Genomic DNA, 21,281 nt, shown 5'->3' with positions numbered 1-21,281 from the left:
TAACCGGCAGAAAAATGGTGCCAAACGGTTGCAAATGCTCCCCTGAGAGGTTTGGCGGTCGAAACAGAATGCTTTTCATCACGGGAAAAGAAATCAGCCCTCGAAAACTTAACCGGCAGAAAAAGATGTTTTTGAAAAAATCCCTAAACCCCGGGGTCACAATTTCATCAAAAATCTGACTTTCGGCAATTCACTCAAAAATGGTGCCAAACTGTTGCAAATGCTCCCCTGAGAGGTTTGGCGGTCGAAACAGAAGTCTTTTTATCACGGGAAAAGAAATCAGCCCAAAACAACTTAACCGGGAGAAAAAGATGTTTTTGAAAAAATCCCTAAGCCCCGGGGTCACAATTTAATCAAAAATCTGACTTTCGGCAATTCACTCAAAAATGGTGCCAAATGGTTGCAAATGCTCCCCTGAGAGTTTTGGCCTTCAAAACCGAAGGCATTATATCACAGAGCATTAATTCAGCCATGGACAACTTAACCGGCAGAAAAATGGTGCCAAACGCTTGCAAATGCTCCCCTGAGAGGTTTGGCGGTCGAAACAGAAGGCTTTTTATCACGGGAAAAGAAATCAGTGCAAAACAACTTAACCGGGAGAAAAAGATGTTTTTGAAAAAATCCCTAAGCCCCGGGGTCACAATTTCATCAAAAATCTGACTTTCGGCAATTCACTCAAAAATGGTGCCAAACGGTTGCAAATGCTCCCCTGAGAGTTTTGGCCGTCGAAACAGAAGGCATTATATCACAGAGCATTAAATCAGCCATGGACAACTTAACCGGCAGAAAAATGGTGCCAAACAGTTGCAAATGCTCCCCTGAGAGGTTTGGCGGTCGAAACAGAACGCTTTTAATCACGGGAAAAGAAATCAGCCCTCAACAACTTAACCGGCAGAAAAATATTTTTTTGAAAAAATCCCTAAGCCCCGGGGTCACAATTTCAACAAAAATCTGACTTTCGGTAATTCACTCAAAAATGGTGCCAAACGGTTGCAAATGCTCCCCTGAGAGGTTTGGCCATCAAAACAGAAGGCTTTATATCACAGAGCAAGAAATCAACTATGGACAATTTAACCGGCAGAAAAATGGTGCCAAACGGTGGCAAATGCTCCCCTGAGAGGTTTGGTGGTCGAAACAGAATGCTTTTCATCACGGGAAAAGAAATCAGCCCTCGAAAACTTAACCGGCAGAAAAAGATGTTTTTGAAAAAATCCCTAAGCCCCGGGGTCACAATTTCATCAAAAATCTGACTTTCGGCAATTCACTCAAAAATGGTGCCAAACGGTTGCAAATGCTCCCCTGAGAGGTTTGGCGGTCGAAACAGAAGTCTTTTTATTACGGGAAAAGAAATCAGCCCAAGACAACTTAACCGGCAGAAAAAGATTTTTTTGAAAAAATCCCTAAGCCCCGGGGTCACAATTTCAGCAAAAATCTGACTTTCGGCAATTCACTCAAAAATGGTGCCAAACGGTTGCAAATGCTTCCCTGAGAGGTTTGGCCATCAAAACAGAAGGCTTTATGTCACAGAGCAAGAAATCAACTATGGACAATTTAACCGGCAGAAAAATGGTGCCAAACGGTTGCAAATGCTCCCCTGAGAGGTTTGGCGGTCGAAACAGAAGGCTTTTTATCACGGGAAAAGAAATCAGCCCAAAACAACTTAACCGGGAGAAAAAGATGTTTTTGAAAAAATCCCTAAGCCCCGCGGTCACAATTTAATCACAAATCTGACTTTCGGCAATTCACTCAAAAATGGTGCCAAACGGTTACAAATGCTCCCCTGAGAGTTTTGGCCGTCGAAACAGAAGGCATTATATCACAGAGCATTAAATCAGCCATGGACAACTTAACGGGCAGAAAAATGGTGCCAAATGGTTGCAAATGCTGACCTGAGAGGTTTGGCGGTCGAAACAGAATGCTTTTAATCACGGGAAAAGAAATCAGCCCTCGAAAACTTAACCGGCAGAAAAAGATGTTTTTGAAAAAATCCCTAAGCCCCGGGGTCACAATTTCATCAAAAATCTGACTTTCGGCAATTCACTCAAAAATGGTGCCAAACGGTTGCAAATGCTCCCCTGAGAGGTTTGGCGGTCGAAAGAGAAGTCTTTTTATTACGGGAAAAGAAATCAGCCCAAGACAACTTAACCGGCAGAAAAAGATTTTTTTGAAAAAATCCCTAAGCCCCGGGGTCACAATTTCATCAAAAATCTGACTTTCGGCAATTCACTCAAAAATGGTGCCAAACGGTTGCAAATGCTCCCCTGAGAGGTTTGGCCATCAAAACAGAAGGCTTTATGTCACAGAACAAGAAATCAACTATGGACAATTTAACCGGCAGAAAAATGGTGCCAAACGGTTGCAAATGCTCCCCTGAGAGGTTTGGCGGTCGAAACAGAAGGCTTTTTATCACGGGAAAAGAAATCAGCCAAAACAACTTAACCGGGAGAAAAAGATGTTTTTGAAAAAATCCCTAAGCCCCGGGGTCACAATTTAATCAAAAATCTGACTTTCGGCAATTCACTCAAAAATGGTGCCAAATGGTTGCAAATGCTCCCCTGAGAGTTTTGGCCGTCGAAACAGAAGGCATTATATCACAGAGCAAGAAATCAACTATGGACAATTTAACCGGCAGAAAAATGGTGACAAACGGTTGCAAATGCTGACCTGAGAGGTTTGGCGGTCGAAACAGAAGGCTTTTCATCACGGGAAAAGAAATCAGCCCTCGAAAACTTAACCGGCAGAAAAAGATGTTTTTGAAAAAATCCCTAAGCCCCGGGGTCACAATTTAATAAAAAATCTGACTTTCGGCAATTCACTCAAAAATGGTGCCAAACGGTTGCAAATGCTCCCCTGAGAGTTTTGGCCGTCGAAACCGAAGGCATTATATCACAGAGCATTAAATCAGCCATGGACAACTTAACCGGCAGAAAAATGGTGCCAAACAGTTGCAAATGCTGACCTGAGAGGTTTGGCGGTCGAAACAGAACGCTTTTCATCACGGGAAAAGAAATCAGCCCTCGAAAACTTAACCGGCAGAAAAAGATGTTTTTGAAAAAATCCCTAAGCCCCGGGGTCACAATTTCATCAAAAATCTGACTTTCGGTAATTCACTCAAAAATGGTGCCAAACGGTTGCAAATGCTCCCCTGAGAGGTTTGGCCATCAAAACAGAAGGCTTTATATCACAGAGCAAGAAATCAACTATGGACAATTTAACCGGCAGAAAAATGGTGCCAAACGGTTGCAAATGCTCCCCTGAGAGGTTTGGTGGTCGAAACAGAATGCTTTTTATCACGGGAAAAGAAATCAGCCCAAAACAACTTAACCGGCAGAAAAAGATGTTTTTGAAAAAATCCCTAAGCCCCAGGGTCACAATTTCATCAAAAATCTGACTTTCGGCAATTCACTCAAAAATGGTGCCAAATGGTTGCAAATGCTCCCCTGAGAGGTTTGGCGGTCGAAACAGAAGAATTTTTATCACTGGAAAAGAAATCAGCCCAAGACAACTTAACCGGCAGAAAAATACTTTTTTGAAAAAATCGCTAAGCCCCGGGGTCACAATTTCATCAAAAATCTGACTTTGGGCAATTCACTCAAAAATGGTGCCAAACGGTTGCAAATGCTCCCCTGAGAGTTTTGGCCGTCGAAACAGAAGGCATTAAATCACAGAGCATTAAATCAGCCATGGACAACTTAACCGGCAGAAAAATGGTGCCAAACAGTTGCAAATGCTCCCCTGAGAGGTTTGGCGGTCGAAACAGAACGCTTTTAATCACGGGAAAAGAAATCAGCCCTCAACAACTTAACCGGCAGAAAAATATTTTTTTGAAAAAATCCCTAAGCCCCGGGGTCACAATTTCAACAAAAATCTGACTTTCGGTAATTCACTCAAAAATGGTGCCAAACGGTTGCAAATGCTCCCCTGAGAGGTTTGGCCATCAAAACAGAAGGCTTTATATCACAGAGCAAGAAATCAACTATGGACAATTTAACCGGCAGAAAAATGGTGCCAAACGGTGGCAAATGCTCCCCTGAGAGGTTTGGTGGTCGAAACAGAATGCTTTTCATCACGGGAAAAGAAATCAGCCCTCGAAAACTTAACCGGCAGAAAAAGATGTTTTTGAAAAAATCCCTAAGCCCCGCGGTCACAATTTAATCACAAATCTGACTTTCGGCAATTCACTGAAAAATGGTGCCAAACGGTTACAAATGCTCCCCTGAGAGTTTTGGCCGTCGAAACAGAAGGCATTATATCACAGAGCATTAAATCAGCCATGGACAACTTAACGGGCAGAAAAATGGTGCCAAATGGTTGCAAATGCTGACCTGAGAGGTTTGGCGGTCGAAACAGAATGCTTTTCATCACGGGAAAAGAAATCAGCCCTCGAAAACTTAACCGGCAGAAAAAGATTTTTTTGAAAAAATCCCTAAGCCCCGGGGTCACAATTTCATCAAAAATCTGACTTTCGGCAATTCACTCAAAAATGGTGCCAAACGGTTGCAAATGCTCCCCTGAGAGGTTTGGCGGTCGAAACAGAAGCCTTTTTATTACGGGAAAAGAAATCAGCCCAAGACAACTTAACCGGCAGAAAAAGATTTTTTTGAAAAAATCCCTAAGCCCCGGGGTCACAATTTCATCAAAAATCTGACTTTCGGCAATTCACTCAAAAATGGTGCCAAACGGTTGCAAATGCTCCCCTGAGAGGTTTGGCCATCAAAACAGAAGGCTTTATGTCACAGAGCAAGAAATCAACTATGGACAATTTAACCGGCAGAAAAATGGTGCCAAACGGTTGCAAATGCTCCCCTGAGAGGTTTGGCGGTCGAAACAGAAGGCTTTTTATCACGGGAAAAGAAATCAGCCCAAAACAACTTAACCGGGAGAAAAAGATGTTTTTGAAAAAATCCCTAAGCCCCGGGGTCACAATTTAATCAAAAATCTGACTTTCGGCAATTCACTCAAAAATCGTGCCAAACGGTTACAAATGCTCCCCTGAGAGTTTTGGCCGTTGAAACAGGAGGCATTATATCACAAAGCATTAAATCAGCCATGGACAACTTAACGGGCAGAAAAATGGTGCCAAACGGTTGCAAATGCTGACCTGAGAGGTTTGGCGGTCGAAACAGAAGGCTTTTCATCACGGGAAAAGAAATCAGCCCTCGAAAACTTAACCGGCAGAAAAAGATTTTTTTGAAAAAATCCCTAAGCCCCGGGGTCACAATTTCATCAAAAATCTGACTTTCGGCAATTCACTCAAAAATGGTGCCAAACGGTTGCAAATGCTCCCCTGAGAGGTTTGGCGGTCGAAACAGAACGCTTTTCATCACGGGAAAAGAAATCAGCCCTCGAAAACTTAACCGGCAGAAAAAGATGTTTTTGAAAAAATCCCTAAGCCCCGGGGTCACAATTTCATCAAAAATCTGACTTTCGGCAATTCACTCAAAAATGGTGCCAAACGGTTGCAAATGCTCCCCTGAGAGGTTTGGCCATCAAAACAGAAGGCTTTATGTCACAGAGCAAGAAATCAACTATGGACAATTTAACCGGCAGAAAAATGGTGCCAAACGGTTGCAAATGCTCCCCTGAGAGGTTTGGCGGTCGAAACAGAAGTCTTTTTATTACGGGAAAAGAAATCAGCCCAAGACAACTTAACCGGCAGAAAAAGATGTTTTTGAAAAAATCCCTAAGCCCCGGGGTCACAATTTCATCAAAAATCTGACTTTCGGCAATTCACTCAAAAATGGTGCCAAACGGTTGCAAATGCTCCCCTGAGAGGTTTGGCCATCAAAACAGAAGGCTTTATGTCACAGAGCAAGAAATCAACTATGGACAATTTAACCGGCAGAAAAATGGTGCCAAACGGTTGCAAATGCTCCCCTGAGAGGTTTGGCGGTCGAAGCAGAAGGCTTTTTATCACGGGAAAAGAAATCAGCCAAAACAACTTAACCGGGAGAAAAAGATGTTTTTGAAAAAATCCCTAAGCCCCAGGGTCACAATTTAATCAAAAATCTGACTTTCGGCAATTCACTCAAAAATGGTGCCAAATGGTTGCAAATGCTCCCCTGAGAGTTTTGGCCGTCGAAACAGAAGGCATTATATCACAGAGCAAGAAATCAACTATGGACAATTTAACCGGCAGAAAAATGGTGCCAAACGGTTGCAAATGCTCCCCTGAGAGGTTTGGCGGTCGAAACAGAAGGCTTTTCATCACGGGAAAAGAAATCAGCCCTCGAAAACTTAACCGGCAGAAAAAGATGTTTTTGAAAAAATCCCTAAGCCCCGGGGTCACAATTTCATCAAAAATCTGACTTTCGGCAATTCACTCAAAAATGGTGCCAAACGGTTGCAAATGCTCCCCTGAGAGGTTTGGCCATCAAAACAGAAGGCTTTATATCACAGAGCAAGAAATCAACTATGGACAATTTAACCGGCAGAAAAATGGTGCCAAACGGTTGCAAATGCTCCCCTGAGAGGTTTGGCGGTCGAAGCAGAAGGCTTTTTATCACGGGAAAAGAAATCAGCCCAAAACAACTTAACCGGGAGAAAAAGATGTTTTTGAAAAAATCCCTAAGCCCCGGGGTCACAATTTAATAAAAAATCTGACTTTTGGCAATTCACTCAAAAATGGTGCCAAACGGTTGCAAATGCTCCCCTGAGAGTTTTGGCCGTCGAAACAGAAGGCATTATATCACAGAGCATTAAATCAGCCATGGACAACTTAACCGGCAGAAAAATGGTGCCAAACGGTTGCAAATGCTGACCTGAGAGGTTTGGCGGTCGAAACAGAACGCTTTTCATCACGGGAAAAGAAATCAGCCCTCGAAAACTTAACCGGCAGAAAAAGATGTTTTTGAAAAAATCCCTAAGCACCGGGGTCACAATTTCATCAAAAATCTGACTTTCGGCAATTCACTCAAAAATGGTGCCAAACGGTTGCAAATGCTCCCCTGAGAGGTTTGGCCATCAAAACAGAAGGCTTTATATCACAGAGCAAGAAATCAACTATGGACAATTTAACCAGCACAAAAATGGTGCCAAACGGTTGCAAATGCTCCCCTGAGAGGTTTGGCGGTCGAAACAGAAGGCTTTTTATCACGGGAAAAGAAATCAGCCCAAAACAACTTAACCGGGAGAAAAAGATGTTTTTGAAAAAATCCCTAAGCCCCGGGGTCACAATTTAATCAAAAATCTGACTTTCGGCAATTCACTCAAAAATGGTGCCAAACGGTTGCAAATGCTCCCCTGAGAGTTTTGGCCGTCGAAACAGAAGGCATTATATCACAGAGCATTAAATCAGCCATGGACAACTTAACCGGCAGAAAAATGGTGCCAAACGGTTGCAAATGCTGACCTGAGAGGTTTGGCGGTCGAAACAGAACGCTTTTCATCACCGGAAAAGAAATCAGCCCTCGAAAACTTAACCGGCAGAAAAAGATGTTTTTGAAAAAATCCCTAAGCCCCGGGGTCACAATTTAATCAAAAATCTGACTTTCGGCAATTCACTCAAAAATGGTCCCAAACGGTTGCAAATGCTCCCCTGAGAGGTTTGGCGGTCGAAACAGAAGTCTTTTTATTACGGGAAAAGAAATCAGCCCAAGACACCTTAACCGGCAGAAAAAGATGTTTTTGAAAAAATCCCTAAGCCCCGGGGTCACAATTTCATCAAAAATCTGACTTTCGGCAATTCACTCAAAAATGGTGCCAAACGGTTGCAAATGCTCCCCTGAGAGGTTTGGCCATCAAAACAGAAGGCTTTATATCACAGAGCAAGAAATCAACTATGGACAATTTAACCGGCAGAAAAATGGTGCCAAACGGTTGCAAATGCTCCCCTGAGAGGTTTGGTGGTCGAAACAGAATGCTTTTTATCACGGGAAAAGAAATCAGCCCAAAACAACTTAACCGGCAGAAAAAGATGTTTTTGAAAAAATCCCTAAGCCCCAGGGTCACAATTTCATCAAAAATCTGACTTTCGGCAATTCACTCAAAAATGGTGCCAAACGGTTGCAAATGCTCCCCTGAGAGGTTTGGCGGTCGAAACAGAAGAATTTTTATCACTGGAAAAGAAATCAGCCCAAGACAACTTAACCGGCAGAAAAATATTTTTTTGAAAAAATCGCTAAGCCCCGGGGTCACAATTTCATCAAAAATCTGACTTTGGGCAATTCACTCAAAAATGGTGCCAAACGGTTGCAAATGCTCCCCTGAGAGTTTTGGCCGTCGAAACAGAAGGCATTATATCACAGAGCATTAAATCAGCCATGGACAACTTAACCGGCAGAAAAATGGTGCCAAACAGTTGCAAATGCTCCCCTGAGAGGTTTGGCGGTCGAAACAGAACGCTTTTAATCACGGGAAAAGAAATCAGCCCTCAACAACTTAACCGGCAGAAAAATATTTTTTTGAAAAAATCCCTAAGCCCCGGGGTCACAATTTCAACAAAAATCTGACTTTCGGTAATTCACTCAAAAATGGTGCCAAACGGTTGCAAATGCTCCCCTGAGAGGTTTGGCCATCAAAACAGAAGGCTTTATATCACAGAGCAAGAAATCAACTATGGACAATTTAACCGGCAGAAAAATGGTGCCAAACGGTGGCAAATGCTCCCCTGAGAGGTTTGGTGGTCGAAACAGAATGCTTTTCATCACGGGAAAAGAAATCAGCCCTCGAAAACTTAACCGGCAGAAAAAGATGTTTTTGAAAAAATCCCTAAGCCCCGGGGTCACAATTTCATCAAAAATCTGACTTTCGGCAATTCACTCAAAAATGGTGCCAAACGGTTGCAAATGCTCCCCTGAGAGGTTTGGCGGTCGAAACAGAAGTCTTTTTATTACGGGAAAAGAAATCAGCCGAAGACAACTTAACCGGCAGAAAAAGATTTTTTTGAAAAAATCCCTAAGCCCCGGGTTCACAATTTCATCAAAAATCTGACTTTCGGCAATTCACTCAAAAATGGTGCCAAACGGTTGCAAATGCTCCCCTGAGAGGTTTGGCCATCAAAACAGAAGGCTTTATGTCACAGAGCAAGAAATCAACTATGGACAATTTAACCGGCAGAAAAATGGTGCCAAACGGTTGCAAATGCTCCCCTGAGAGGTTTGGCGGTCGAAACAGAAGGCTTTTTATCACGGGAAAAGAAATCAGCCCAAAACAACTTAACCGGGAGAAAAAGATGTTTTTGAAAAAATCCCTAAGCCCCGCGGTCACAATTTAATCACAAATCTGACTTTCGGCAATTCACTCAAAAATGGTGCCAAACGGTTACAAATGCTCCCCTGAGAGTTTTGGCCGTCGAAACAGAAGGCATTATATCACAGAGCATTAAATCAGCCATGGACAACTTAACGGGCAGAAAAATGGTGCCAAATGGTTGCAAATGCTGACCTGAGAGGTTTGGCGGTCGAAACAGAATGCTTTTCATCACGGGAAAAGAAATCAGCCCTCGAAAACTTAACCGGCAGAAAAAGATTTTTTTGAAAAAATCCCTAAGCCCCGGGGTCACAATTTCATCAAAAATCTGACTTTCGGCAATTCACTCAAAAATGGTGCCAAACGGTTGCAAATGCTCCCCTGAGAGGTTTGGCGGTCGAAACAGAAATCTTTTTATTACGGGAAAAGAAATCAGCCCAAGACAACTTAACCGGCAGAAAAAGATTTTTTTGAAAAAATCCCTAAGCCCCGGGGTCACAATTTCATCAAAAATCTGACTTTCGGCAATTCACTCAAAAATGGTGCCAAACGGTTGCAAATGCTCCCCTGAGAGGTTTGGCCATCAAAACAGAAGGCTTTATGTCACAGAGCAAGAAATCAACTATGGACAATTTAACCGGCAGAAAAATGGTGCCAAACGGTTGCAAATGCTCCCCTGAGAGGTTTGGCGGTCGAAACAGAAGGCTTTTTATCACGGGAAAAGAAATCAGCCCAAAACAACTTAACCGGGAGAAAAAGATGTTTTTGAAAAAATCCCTAAGCCCCGCGGTCACAATTTAATCAAAAATCTGACTTTCGGCAATTCACTCAAAAATGGTGCCAAACGGTTACAAATGCTCCCCTGAGAGTTTTGGCCGTCGAAACAGAAGGCATTATATCACAAAGCATTAAATCAGCCATGGAGAACTTAACGGGCAGAAAAATGGTGCCAAACGGTTGCAAATGCTGACCTGAGAGGTTTGGCGGTCGAAACAGAAGGCTTTTCATCATGGGAAAAGAAATCAGCCCTCGAAAACTTAACCGGCAGAAAAAGATTTTTTTGAAAAAATCCCTAAGCCCCGGGGTCACAATTTCATCAAAAATCTGACTTTCGGCAATTCACTCAAAAATGGTGCCAAACGGTTGCAAATGCTCCCCTGAGAGGTTTGGCGGTCGAAACAGAAGTCTTTTTATTACGGGAAAAGAAATCAGCCCAAGACAACTTAACCGGCAGAAAAAGATTTTTTTGAAAAAATCCCTAAGCCCCGGGGTCACAATTTCATCAAAAATCTGACTTTCGGCAATTCACTCAAAAATGGTGCCAAACGGTTGCAAATGCTCCCCTGAGAGGTTTGGCCATCAAAACAGAAGGCTTTATATCACAGAGCAAGAAATCAACTATGGACAATTTAACCGGCAGAAAAATGGTGCCAAACGGTTGCAAATGCTCCCCTGAGAGGTTTGGCGGTCGAAGCAGAAGGCTTTTTATCACGGGAAAAGAAATCAGCCCAAAACAACTTAACTGGGAGAAAAAGATGTTTTTGAAAAAATCCCTAAGCCCCGGGGTCACAATTTAATAAAAAATCTGACTTTCGGCAATTCACTCAAAAATGGTGCCAAACGGTTGCAAATGCTCCCCTGAGAGTTTTGGCTGTCGAAACAGAAGGCATTATATCACAGAGCATTAAATCAGCCATGGACAACTTAACCGGCAGAAAAATGGTGCCAAACAGTTGCAAATGCTGACCTGAGAGGTTTGGCGGTCGAAACAGAAGGCTTTTCATCACGGGAAAAGAAATCAGCCCTCGAAAACTTAACCGGCAGAAAAAGATGTTTTTGAAAAAATCCCTAAGCCCCGGGGTCACAATTTCATCAAAAATCTGACTTTCGGCAATTCACTCAAAAATGGTGCCAAACGGTTGCAAATGCTCCCCTGGGAGGTTTGGCGGTCGAAACAGAATGCTTTATATCACAGAGCACTAAATCAGCCATGGACAACTTAACCGGCAGATAAATGGTGCCAAACGGTTGCAAATGCTCCCCTGAGAGTTTTGGCCGTCGAAACAGAAGGCATTATATCACAGAGCATTAAATCAGCCATGGACAACTTAACCGGCAGAAAAATGGTGCCAAACGGTCGCAAATGCTGACCTGAGAGGTTTGGCGGTCGAAACAGAACGCTTTTCATCACGGGAAAAGAAATCAGCCCTCGAAAACTTAACCGGAAGAAAAAGATGTTTTTGAAAAAATCCCTAAGCCCCGGGGTCACAATTTCATCAAAAATCTGATTTTCGGCAATTCACTCAAAAATGGTGCCAAACGGTTGCAAATGCTCCCCTGAGAGGTTTGGCCATCAAAACAGAAGGCTTTATATCACAGAGCAAGAAATCAACTATGGACAATTTAACCGGCAGAAAAATGGTGCCAAACGGTTGCAAATGCTCCCCTGAGAGGTTTGGCGGTCGAAACAGAAGGCTTTTTATCACGGGAAAAGAAATCAGCCCAAAACAACTTAACCGGGAGAAAAAGATGTTTTTGAAAAAATCCCTAAGCCCCGGGGTCACAATTTAATCAAAAATCTGACTTTCGGCAATTCACTCAAAAATGGTGCCAAACGGTTGCAAATGCTCCCCTGAGAGTTTTGGCCGTCGAAACAGAAGGCATTATATCACGAAGCATTAAATCAGCCAAGGACAACTTAACCGGCAGAAAAATGGTGCCAAACAGTTGCAAATGCTGACCTGAGAGGTTTGGCGGTCGAAACAGAACGCTTTTCATCACGGGAAAAGAAATCAGCCCTCGAAAACTTAACCGGCAGAAAAAGATGTTTTTGAAAAAATCCCTAAGCCCCGGGGTCACAATTTCATCAAAAATCTGACTTTCGGCAATTCACTCAAAAATGGTGCCAAACGGTTGCAAATGCTCCCCTGGGAGGTTTGGCGGTCGAAACAGAACGCTTTTCATCACGGGAAAAGAAATCAGCCCTCGAAAACTTAACCGGCAGAAAAATATTTTTTTGAAAAAATCCCTAAGCCCCGGGGTCACAATTTCATCAAAAATCTGACTTTCGGCAATTCACTCAAAAATGGTGCCAAACGGTTGCAAATGCTCCCCTGAGACGTTTGGCGGTCGAAACAGAATGCTTTATATCACAGAGCACTAAATCAGCCATGGACAACTTAACCGGCAGATAAATGGTGCCAAACGGTTGCAAATGCTCCCCTGAGAGGTTTGGCGGTCGAAACAGAATGCTTTTCATCACGGGAAAAGAAATCAGCGCTCGAAAACTTAACCGGCAGAAAAAGATGTTTTTGAAAAAATCCCTAAGCCCCGGGGTCACAATTTCATCAAAAATCTGACTTTCGGCAATTCACTCAAAAATGGTGCCAAACGGTTGCAAATGCTCCCCTGAGAGGTTTGGTGGTCGAAACAGAAGTCTTTTTATTACGGGAAAAGAAATCAGCCCAAGACAACTTAACCGGCAGAAAAAGATTTTTTTGAAAAAATCCCTAAGCCCCGGGGTCACAATTTCATCAAAAATCTGACTTTAGGCAATTCACTCAAAAATGGTGCCAAACGGTTGCAAATGCTCCCCTGAGAGGTTTCGCCATCAAAACAGAAGGCTTTATATCACAGAGCAAGAAATCAACTATGGACAATTTAACCGGCAGAAAAATGGTGCCAAACGGTTGCAAATGCTCCCCTGAGAGGTTTGGTGGTCGAAACAGAATGCTTTTTATCACGGGAAAAGAAATCTGCCCAAAACAACTTAACCGGCAGAAAAAGATGTTTTTGAAAAAATCCCTAAGCCCCGGGGTCACAATTTCATCAAAAATCTGACTTTCGGCAATTCACTCAAAAATGGTGCCAAACGGTTGCAAATGCTCCCCTGAGAGGTTTGGCCATCAAAACAGAAGGCTTTATATCACAGAGCAAGAAATCAACTATGGACAATTTAACCGGCAGAAAAATGGTGCCAAACGGTTGCAAATGCTCCCCTGAGAGGTTTGGCGGTCGAAACCGAAAGCTTTTAATCACGTGAAAAGAAATCAGCCCTCAACAACTTAACCGGCAGAAAAAGATGTTTTTGAAAAAATCCCTAAGCCCCGGGGTCACAATTTCATCAAAAATCTGACTTTCGGCAATTCACTCAAAAATGGTGCCAAACGGTTGCAAATGTTCCCCTGAGAGGTTTGGCCATCAAAACAGAAGGCTTTATATCACAGAGCAAGAAATCAACTATGGACAATTTAACCAGCAGAAAAATGGTGCCAAACGGTTGCAAATGCTCCCCTGAGAGGTTTGGCGGTCGAAACAGAAGGCTTTTTATCACGGGAAAAGAAATCAGCCCAAAACAACTTAACCGGGAGAAAAAGATGTTTTTGAAAAAATCCCTAAGCCCCGGGGTCACAATTTAATCAAAAATCTGACTTTCGGCAATTCACTCAAAAATGGTGCCAAACGGTTGCAAATGCTCCCCTGAGAGTTTTGGCCGTCGAAACAGAAGGCATTATATCACAGAGCATTAAATCAGCCATGGACAACTTAACCGGCAGAAAAATGGTGCCAAACGGTTGCAAATGCTGACCTGAGAGGTTTAGCGGTCGAAACAGAACGCTTTTCATCACCGGAAAAGAAATCAGCCCTCGAAAACTTAACCGGCAGAAAAAGATGTTTTTGAAAAAATCCCTAAGCCCCGGGGTCACAATTTAATCAAAAATCTGACTTTCGGCAATTCACTCAAAAATGGTCCCAAACGGTTGCAAATGCTCCCCTGAGAGGTTTGGCGGTCGAAACAGAAGTCGTTTTATTACGGGAAAAGAAATCAGCCCAAGACAACCGGCAGAAAAAGTTTTTTTTGAAAAAATCCCCAAGCCCCGGGGTCACAATTTCATCAAAAATCTGACTTTCGGCAATTCACTCAAAAATGGTGCCAAACGGTTGCAAATGCTCCCCTGAGAGGTTTGGCCATCAAAACAGAAGGCTTTATATCACAGAGCAAGAAATCAACTATGGACAATTTAACCGGCAGAAAAATGGTGCCAAACGGTTGCAAATGCTCCCCTGAGAGGTTTGGCGGTCGAAACAGAAGGCTTTTTATCACGGGAAAAGAAATCAGCCCAAAACAACTTAACCGGGAGAAAAAGATGTTTTTGAAAAAATCCCTAAGCCCCGGGGTCACAATTTAATCAAAAATCTGACTTTCGGCAATTCACTCAAAAATGGTGCCAAACGGTTGCAAATGCTCCCCTGAGAGTTTTGGCCGTCGAAACAGAAGGCATTATATCACAGAGCATTAAATCAGCCATGGACAACTTAACCGGCAGAAAAATGGTGCCAAACGGTCGCAAATGCTGACCTGAGAGGTTTGGCGGTCGAAACAGAACGCTTTTCATCACGGGAAAAGAAATCAGCCCTCGAAAACTTAACCGGAAGAAAAAGATGTTTTTGAAAAAATCCCTAAGCCCCGGGGTCACAATTTCATCAAAAATCTGATTTTCGGCAATTCACTCAAAAATGGTGCCTAACGGTTGCAAATGCTCCCCTGAGAGGTTTGGCCATCAAAACAGAAGGCTTTATATCACAGAGCAAGAAATCAACTATGGACAATTTAACCGGCAGAAAAATGGTGCCAAACGGTTGCAAATGCTCCCCTGAGAGGTTTGGCGGTCGAAACAGAAGGCTTTTTATCACGGGAAAAGAAATCAGCCCAAAACAACTTAACCGGGAGAAAAAGATGTTTTTGAAAAAATCCCTAAGCCCCGGGGTCACAATTTAATCAAAAATCTGACTTTCGGCAATTCACTCAAACATGGTGCCAAACGGTTGCAAATGCTCCCCTGAGAGTTTTGGCCGTCGAAACAGAAGGCATTATATCACGAAGCATTAAATCAGCCAAGGACAACTTAACCGGCAGAAAAATGGTGCCAAACAGTTGCAAATGCTGACCTGAGAGGTTTGGCGGTCGAAACAGAACGCTTTTCATCACGGGAAAAGAAATCAGCCCTCGAAAACTTAACCGGCAGAAAAAGATGTTTTTGAAAAAATCCCTAAGCCCCGGGGTCACAATTTCATCAAAAATCTGACTTTCGGCAATTCACTCAAAAATGGTGCCAAACGGTTGCAAATGCTCCCCTGGGAGGTTTGGCGGTCGAAACAGAACGCTTTTCATCACGGGAAAAGAAATCAGCCCTCGAAAACTTAACCGGCAGAAAAAGATTTTTTTGAAAAAATCCCTAAGCCCCGGGTTCACAATTTCATCAAAAATCTGACTTTCAGCAATTCACTCAAAAATGGTGCCAAACGGTTGCAAATGCTCCCCTGAGAGGTTTGGCGGTCGAAACAGAAGAATTTTTATCACTGGAAAAGAAATCAGCCCAAGACAACTTAACCGGCAGAAAAATATTTTTTTGAAAAAATCCCTAAGCCCCGGGGTCACAATTTCATCAAAAATCTGACTTTCGGCAATTCACTCAAAAATGGTGCCAAACGGTTGCAAATGCTCCCCTGAGAGGTTTGGCCATCAAAACAGAAGGCTTTATATCACAGAGCAAGAAATCAGCCATGGATAACTTAACCGGCAGAAAAATGGTGCCAAACGGTTGCAAATGCTCCCCTGAGAGGTTTGGCGGTCGAAACAGAATGCTTTTCATCACGGGAAAAGAAATCAGCGCTCGAAAACTTAACCGGCAGAAAAAGATGTTTTTGAAAAAATCCCTAAGCCCCGGGGTCAAAATTTCATCAAAAATCTGACTTTCGGCAATTCACTCAAAAATGGTGCCAAACGGTTGCAAATGCTCCCCTGAGAGGTTTGGTGGTCGAAACAGAAGTCTTTTTATTACGGGAAAAGAAATCAGCCCAAGACAACTTAACCGGCAGAAAAAGATTTTTTTGAAAAAATCCCTAAGCCCCGGGGTCACAATTTCATCAAAAATCTGACTTTCGGCAATTCACTCAAAAATGGTGCCAAACGGTTGCAAATGCTCCCCTGAGAGGTTTGGTGGTCGAAACAGAAGTCTTTTTATTACGGGAAAAGAAATCAGCCCAAGACAACTTAACCGGCAGAAAAAGATTTTTTTGAAAAAATCCCTAAGCCCCGGGGTCACAATTTCATCAAAAATCTGACTTTAGGCAATTCACTCAAAAATGGTGCCAAATGGTTGCAAATGCTCCCCTGAGAGGTTTCGCCATCAAAACAGAAGGCTTTATATCACAGAGCAAGAAATCAACTATGGACAATTTAACCGGCAGAAAAATGGTGCCAAACGGTTGCAAATGCTCCCCTGAGAGGTTTGGTGGTCGAAACAGAAGGCTTTTTATCACGGGAAAAGAAATCTGCCCAAAACAACTTAACCGGCAGAAAAAGATGTTTTTGAAAAAATCCCTAAGCCCCGGGGTCACAATTTCATCAAAAATCTGACTTTCGGCAATTCACTCAAAAATGGTGCCAAACGGTTGCAAATGCTCCCCTGGGAGGTTTGGCGGTCGAAACAGAAGGCTTTTCATCACGGGAAAAGAAATCAGCCCTCGAAAACTTAACCGGCAGAAAAAGATTTTTTTGAAAAAATCCCTAAGCCCCGGGTTCACAATTTCATCAAAAATCTGACTTTCAGCAATTCACTCAAAAATGGTGCCAAACGGTTGCAAATGCTCCCCTGAGAGGTTTGGCGGTCGAAACAGAAGAATTTTTATCACTGGAAAAGAAATCAGCCCAAGACAACTTAACCGGCAGAAAAATATTTTTTTGAAAAAATCCCTAAGCCCCGGGGTCACAATTTCATCAAAAATCTGACTTTCGGCAATTCACTCAAAAATGGTGCCAAACGGTTGCAAATGCTCCCCTGAGAGGTTTGGCCATCAAAACAGAAGGCTTTATATCACAGAGCAAGAAATCAGCCATGGATAACTTAACCGGCAGAAAAATGGTGCCAAACGGTTGCAAATGCTCCCCTGAGAGGTTTGGCGGTCGAAACAGAATGCTTTTCATCACGGGAAAAGAAATCAGCGCTCGAAAACTTAACCGGCAGAAAAAGATGTTTTTGAAAAAATCCCTAAGCCCCGGGGTCAAAATTTCATCAAAAATCTGACTTTCGGCAATTCACTCAAAAATGGTGCCAAACGGTTGCAAATGCTCCCCTGAGAGGTTTGGTGGTCGAAACAGAAGTCTTTTTATTACGGGAAAAGAAATCAGCCCAAGACAACTTAACCGGCAGAAAAAGATTTTTTTGAAAAAATCCCTAAGCCCCGGGGTCACAATTTCATCAAAAATCTGACTTTCGGCAATTCACTCAAAAATGGTGCCAAACGGTTGCAAATGCTCCCCTGAGAGGTTTGGTGGTCGAAACAGAAGTCTTTTTATTACGGGAAAAGAAATCAGCCCAAGACAACTTAACCGGCAGAAAAAGATTTTTTTGAAAAAATCCCTAAGCCCCGGGGTCACAATTTCATCAAAAATCTGACTTTAGGCAATTCACTCAAAAATGGTGCCAAACGGTTGCAAATGCTCCCCTGAGAGGTTTCGCCATCAAAACAGAAGGCTTTATATCACAGAGCAAGAAATCAACTATGGACAATTTAACCGGCAGAAAAATGGTGCCAAACGGTTGCAAATGCTCCCCTGAGAGGTTTGGTGGTCGAAACAGAATGCTTTTTATCACGGGAAAAGAAATCTGCCCAAAACAACTTAACCGGCAGAAAAAGATGTTTTTGAAAAAATCCCTAAGCCCCGGGGTCACAATTTCATCAAAAATCTGACTTTCGGCAATTCACTCAAAAATGGTGCCAAACGGTTGCAAATGCTCCCCTGAGAGGTTTGGCCATCAAAACAGAAGGCTTTATATCACAGAGCAAGAAATCAGCCATGGATAACTTAACCGGCAGAAAAATGGTGCCAAACGGTTGCAAATGCTCCCCTGAGAGGTTTGGCGGTCGAAACAGAATGCTTTTCATCACGGGAAAAGAAATCAGCGCTCGAAAACTTAACCGGCAGAAAAAGATGTTTTTGAAAAAATCCCTAAGCCCCGGGGTCAAAATTTCATCAAAAATCTGACTTTCGGCAATTCACTCAAAAATGGTGCCAAACGGTTGCAAATGCTCCCCTGAGAGGTTTGGTGGTCGAAACAGAAGTCTTTTTATTACGGGAAAAGAAATCAGCCCAAGACAACTTAACCGGCAGAAAAAGATTTTTTTGAAAAAATCCCTAAGCCCCGGGGTCACAATTTCATCAAAAATCTGACTTTCGGCAATTCACTCAAAAATGGTGCCAAACGGTTGCAAATGCTCCCCTGAGAGGTTTGGTGGTCGAAACAGAAGTCTTTTTATTACGGGAAAAGAAATCAGCCCAAGACAACTTAACCGGCAGAAAAAGATTTTTTTGAAAAAATCCCTAAGCCCCGGGGTCACAATTTCATCAAAAATCTGACTTTAGGCAATTCACTCAAAAATGGTGCCAAACGGTTGCAAATGCTCCCCTGAGAGGTTTCGCCATCAAAACAGAAGGCTTTATATCACAGAGCAAGAAATCAACTATGGACAATTTAACCGGCAGAAAAATGGTGCCAAACGGTTGCAAATGCTCCCCTGAGAGGTTTGGTGGTCGAAACAGAATGCTTTTTATCACGGGAAAAGAAATCTGCCCAAAACAACTTAACCGGCAGAAAAAGATGTTTTTGAAAAAATCCCTAAGCCCCGGGGTCACAATTTCATCAAAAATCTGACTTTCGGCAATTCACTCAAAAATGGTGCCAAACGGTTGCAAATGCTCCCCTGAGAGGTTTGGCCATCAAAACAGAAGGCTTTATATCACAGAGCAAGAAATCAACTATGGACAATTTAACCGGCAGAAAAATGGTGCCAAACGGTTGCAAATGCTCCCCTGAGAGGTTTGGCGGTCGAAACCGAACGCTTTTAATCACGTGAAAAGAAATCAGCCCTCAACAACTTAACCGGCAGAAAAAGATGTTTTTGAAAAAATCCCTAAGCCCCGGGGTCACAATTTCATCAAAAATCTGACTTTCGGCAATTCACTCAAAAATGGTGCCAAACGGTTGCAAATGCTCCCCTGAGAGGTTTGGCCATCAAAACAGAAGGCTTTATATCACAGAGCAAGAAATCAACTATGGACAATTTAACCAGCAGAAAAATGGTGCCAAACGGTTGCAAATGCTCCCCTGAGAGGTTTGGCGGTCGAAACAGAAGGCTTTTTATCACGGGAAAAGAAATCAGCCCAAAACAACTTAACCGGGAGAAAAAGATGTTTTTGAAAAAATCCCTAAGCCCCGGGGTCACAATTTAATCAAAAATCTGACTTTCGGCAATTCACTCAAAAATGGTGCCAAACGGTTGCAAATGCTCCCCTGAGAGGTTTGGCGGTCGAAACAGAAGAATTTTTATCACTGGAAAAGAAATCAGCCCAAGACAACTTAACCGGCAGAAAAATATTTTTTTGAAAAAATCGCTAAGCCCCGGGGTCACAATTTCATCAAAAATCTGACTTTCGGCAATTCACTCAAAAATGGTGCCAAACGGTTGCAAATGCTCCCCTGAGAGGTTTGGTGGTCGAAACAGAAGTCTTTTTATTACGCGAAAAGAAATCAGCCCAAGACAACTTAACCGGCAGAAAAAGATTTTTTTGAAAAAATCCCTAAGCCCCGGGGTCACAATTTCATCAAAAATCTGACTTTAGGCAATTCACTCAAAAATGGTGCCAAACGGTTGCAAATGCTCCCCTGAGAGGTTTCGCCATCAAAACAGAAGGCTTTATATCACAGAGCAAGAAATCAACTATGGACAATTTAACCGGCAGAAAAATGGTGCCAAACGGTTGCAAATGCTCCCCTGAGAGGTTTGGTGGTCGAAACAGAATGCTTTTTATCACGGGAAAAGAAATCTGCCCAAAACAACTTAACCGGCAGAAAAAGATGTTTTTGAAAAAATCCCTAAGCCCCGGGGTCACAATTTCATCAAAAATCTGACTTTCGGCAATTCACTCAAAAATGGTGCCAAACGGTTGCAAATGCTCCCCTGAGAGGTTTGGCCATCAAAACAGAAGGCTTTATATCACAGAGCAAGAAATCAACTATGGACAATTTAACCGGCAGAAAAATGGTGCCAAACGGTTGCAAATGCTCCCCTGAGAGGTTTGGCGGTCGAAACCGAACGCTTTTAATCACGTGAAAAGAAATCAGCCCTCAACAACTTAACCGGCAGAAAAAGATGTTTTTGAAAAAATCCCTAAGCCCCGGGGTCACAATTTCATCAAAAATCTGACTTTCGGCAATTCACTCAAAAATGGTGCCAAACGGTTGCAAATGCTCCCCTGAGAGGTTTGGCCATCAAAACAGAAGGCTTTATATCACAGAGCAAGAAATCAACTATGGACAATTTAACCAGCAGAAAAATGGTGCCAAACGGTTGCAAATGCTCCCCTGAGAGGTTTGGCGGTCGAAACAGAAGGCTTTTTATCACGGGAAAAGAAATCAGCCCAAAACAACTTAACCGGGAGAAAAAGATGTTTTTGAAAAAATCCCTAAGCCCCGGGGTCACAATTTAATCAAAAATCTGACTTTCGGCAATTCACTCAAAAATGGTGCCAAACGGTTGCAAATGCTCCCCTGAGAGGTTTGGCGGTCGAAACAGAAGAATTTTTATCACTGGAAAAGAAATCAGCCCAAGACAACTTAACCGGCAGAAAAATATTTTTTTGAAAAAATCGCTAAGCCCCGGGGTCACAATTTCATCAAAAATCTGACTTTCGGCAATTCACTCAAAAATGGTGCCAAACGGTTGCAAATGCTCCCCTGAGAGGTTTGGTGGTCGAAACAGAATGCTTTTTATCACGGGAAAAGAAATCTGCCCAAAACAACTTAACCGGCAGAAAAAGATGTTTTTGAAAAAATCCCTAAGCCCCGGGGTCACAATTTCATCAAAAATCTGACTTTCGGCAATTCACTCAAAAATGGTGCCAAACGGTTGCAAATGCTCCCCTGAGAGTTTTGGCCGTCGAAACAGAAGGCTTTATATCACAGAGCATTAAATCAGCCATGGACAACTTAAACGGCAGAAAAATGGTGCCAAACGGTTGCAAATGCTCC

This window comes from Podarcis raffonei, chromosome 5, assembly GCF_027172205.1.
Source record: "Podarcis raffonei isolate rPodRaf1 chromosome 5, rPodRaf1.pri, whole genome shotgun sequence".
Classification (NCBI taxonomy): domain Eukaryota; kingdom Metazoa; phylum Chordata; class Lepidosauria; order Squamata; family Lacertidae; genus Podarcis; species Podarcis raffonei.
Note: the sequence above shows the minus strand (reverse complement) of the source record.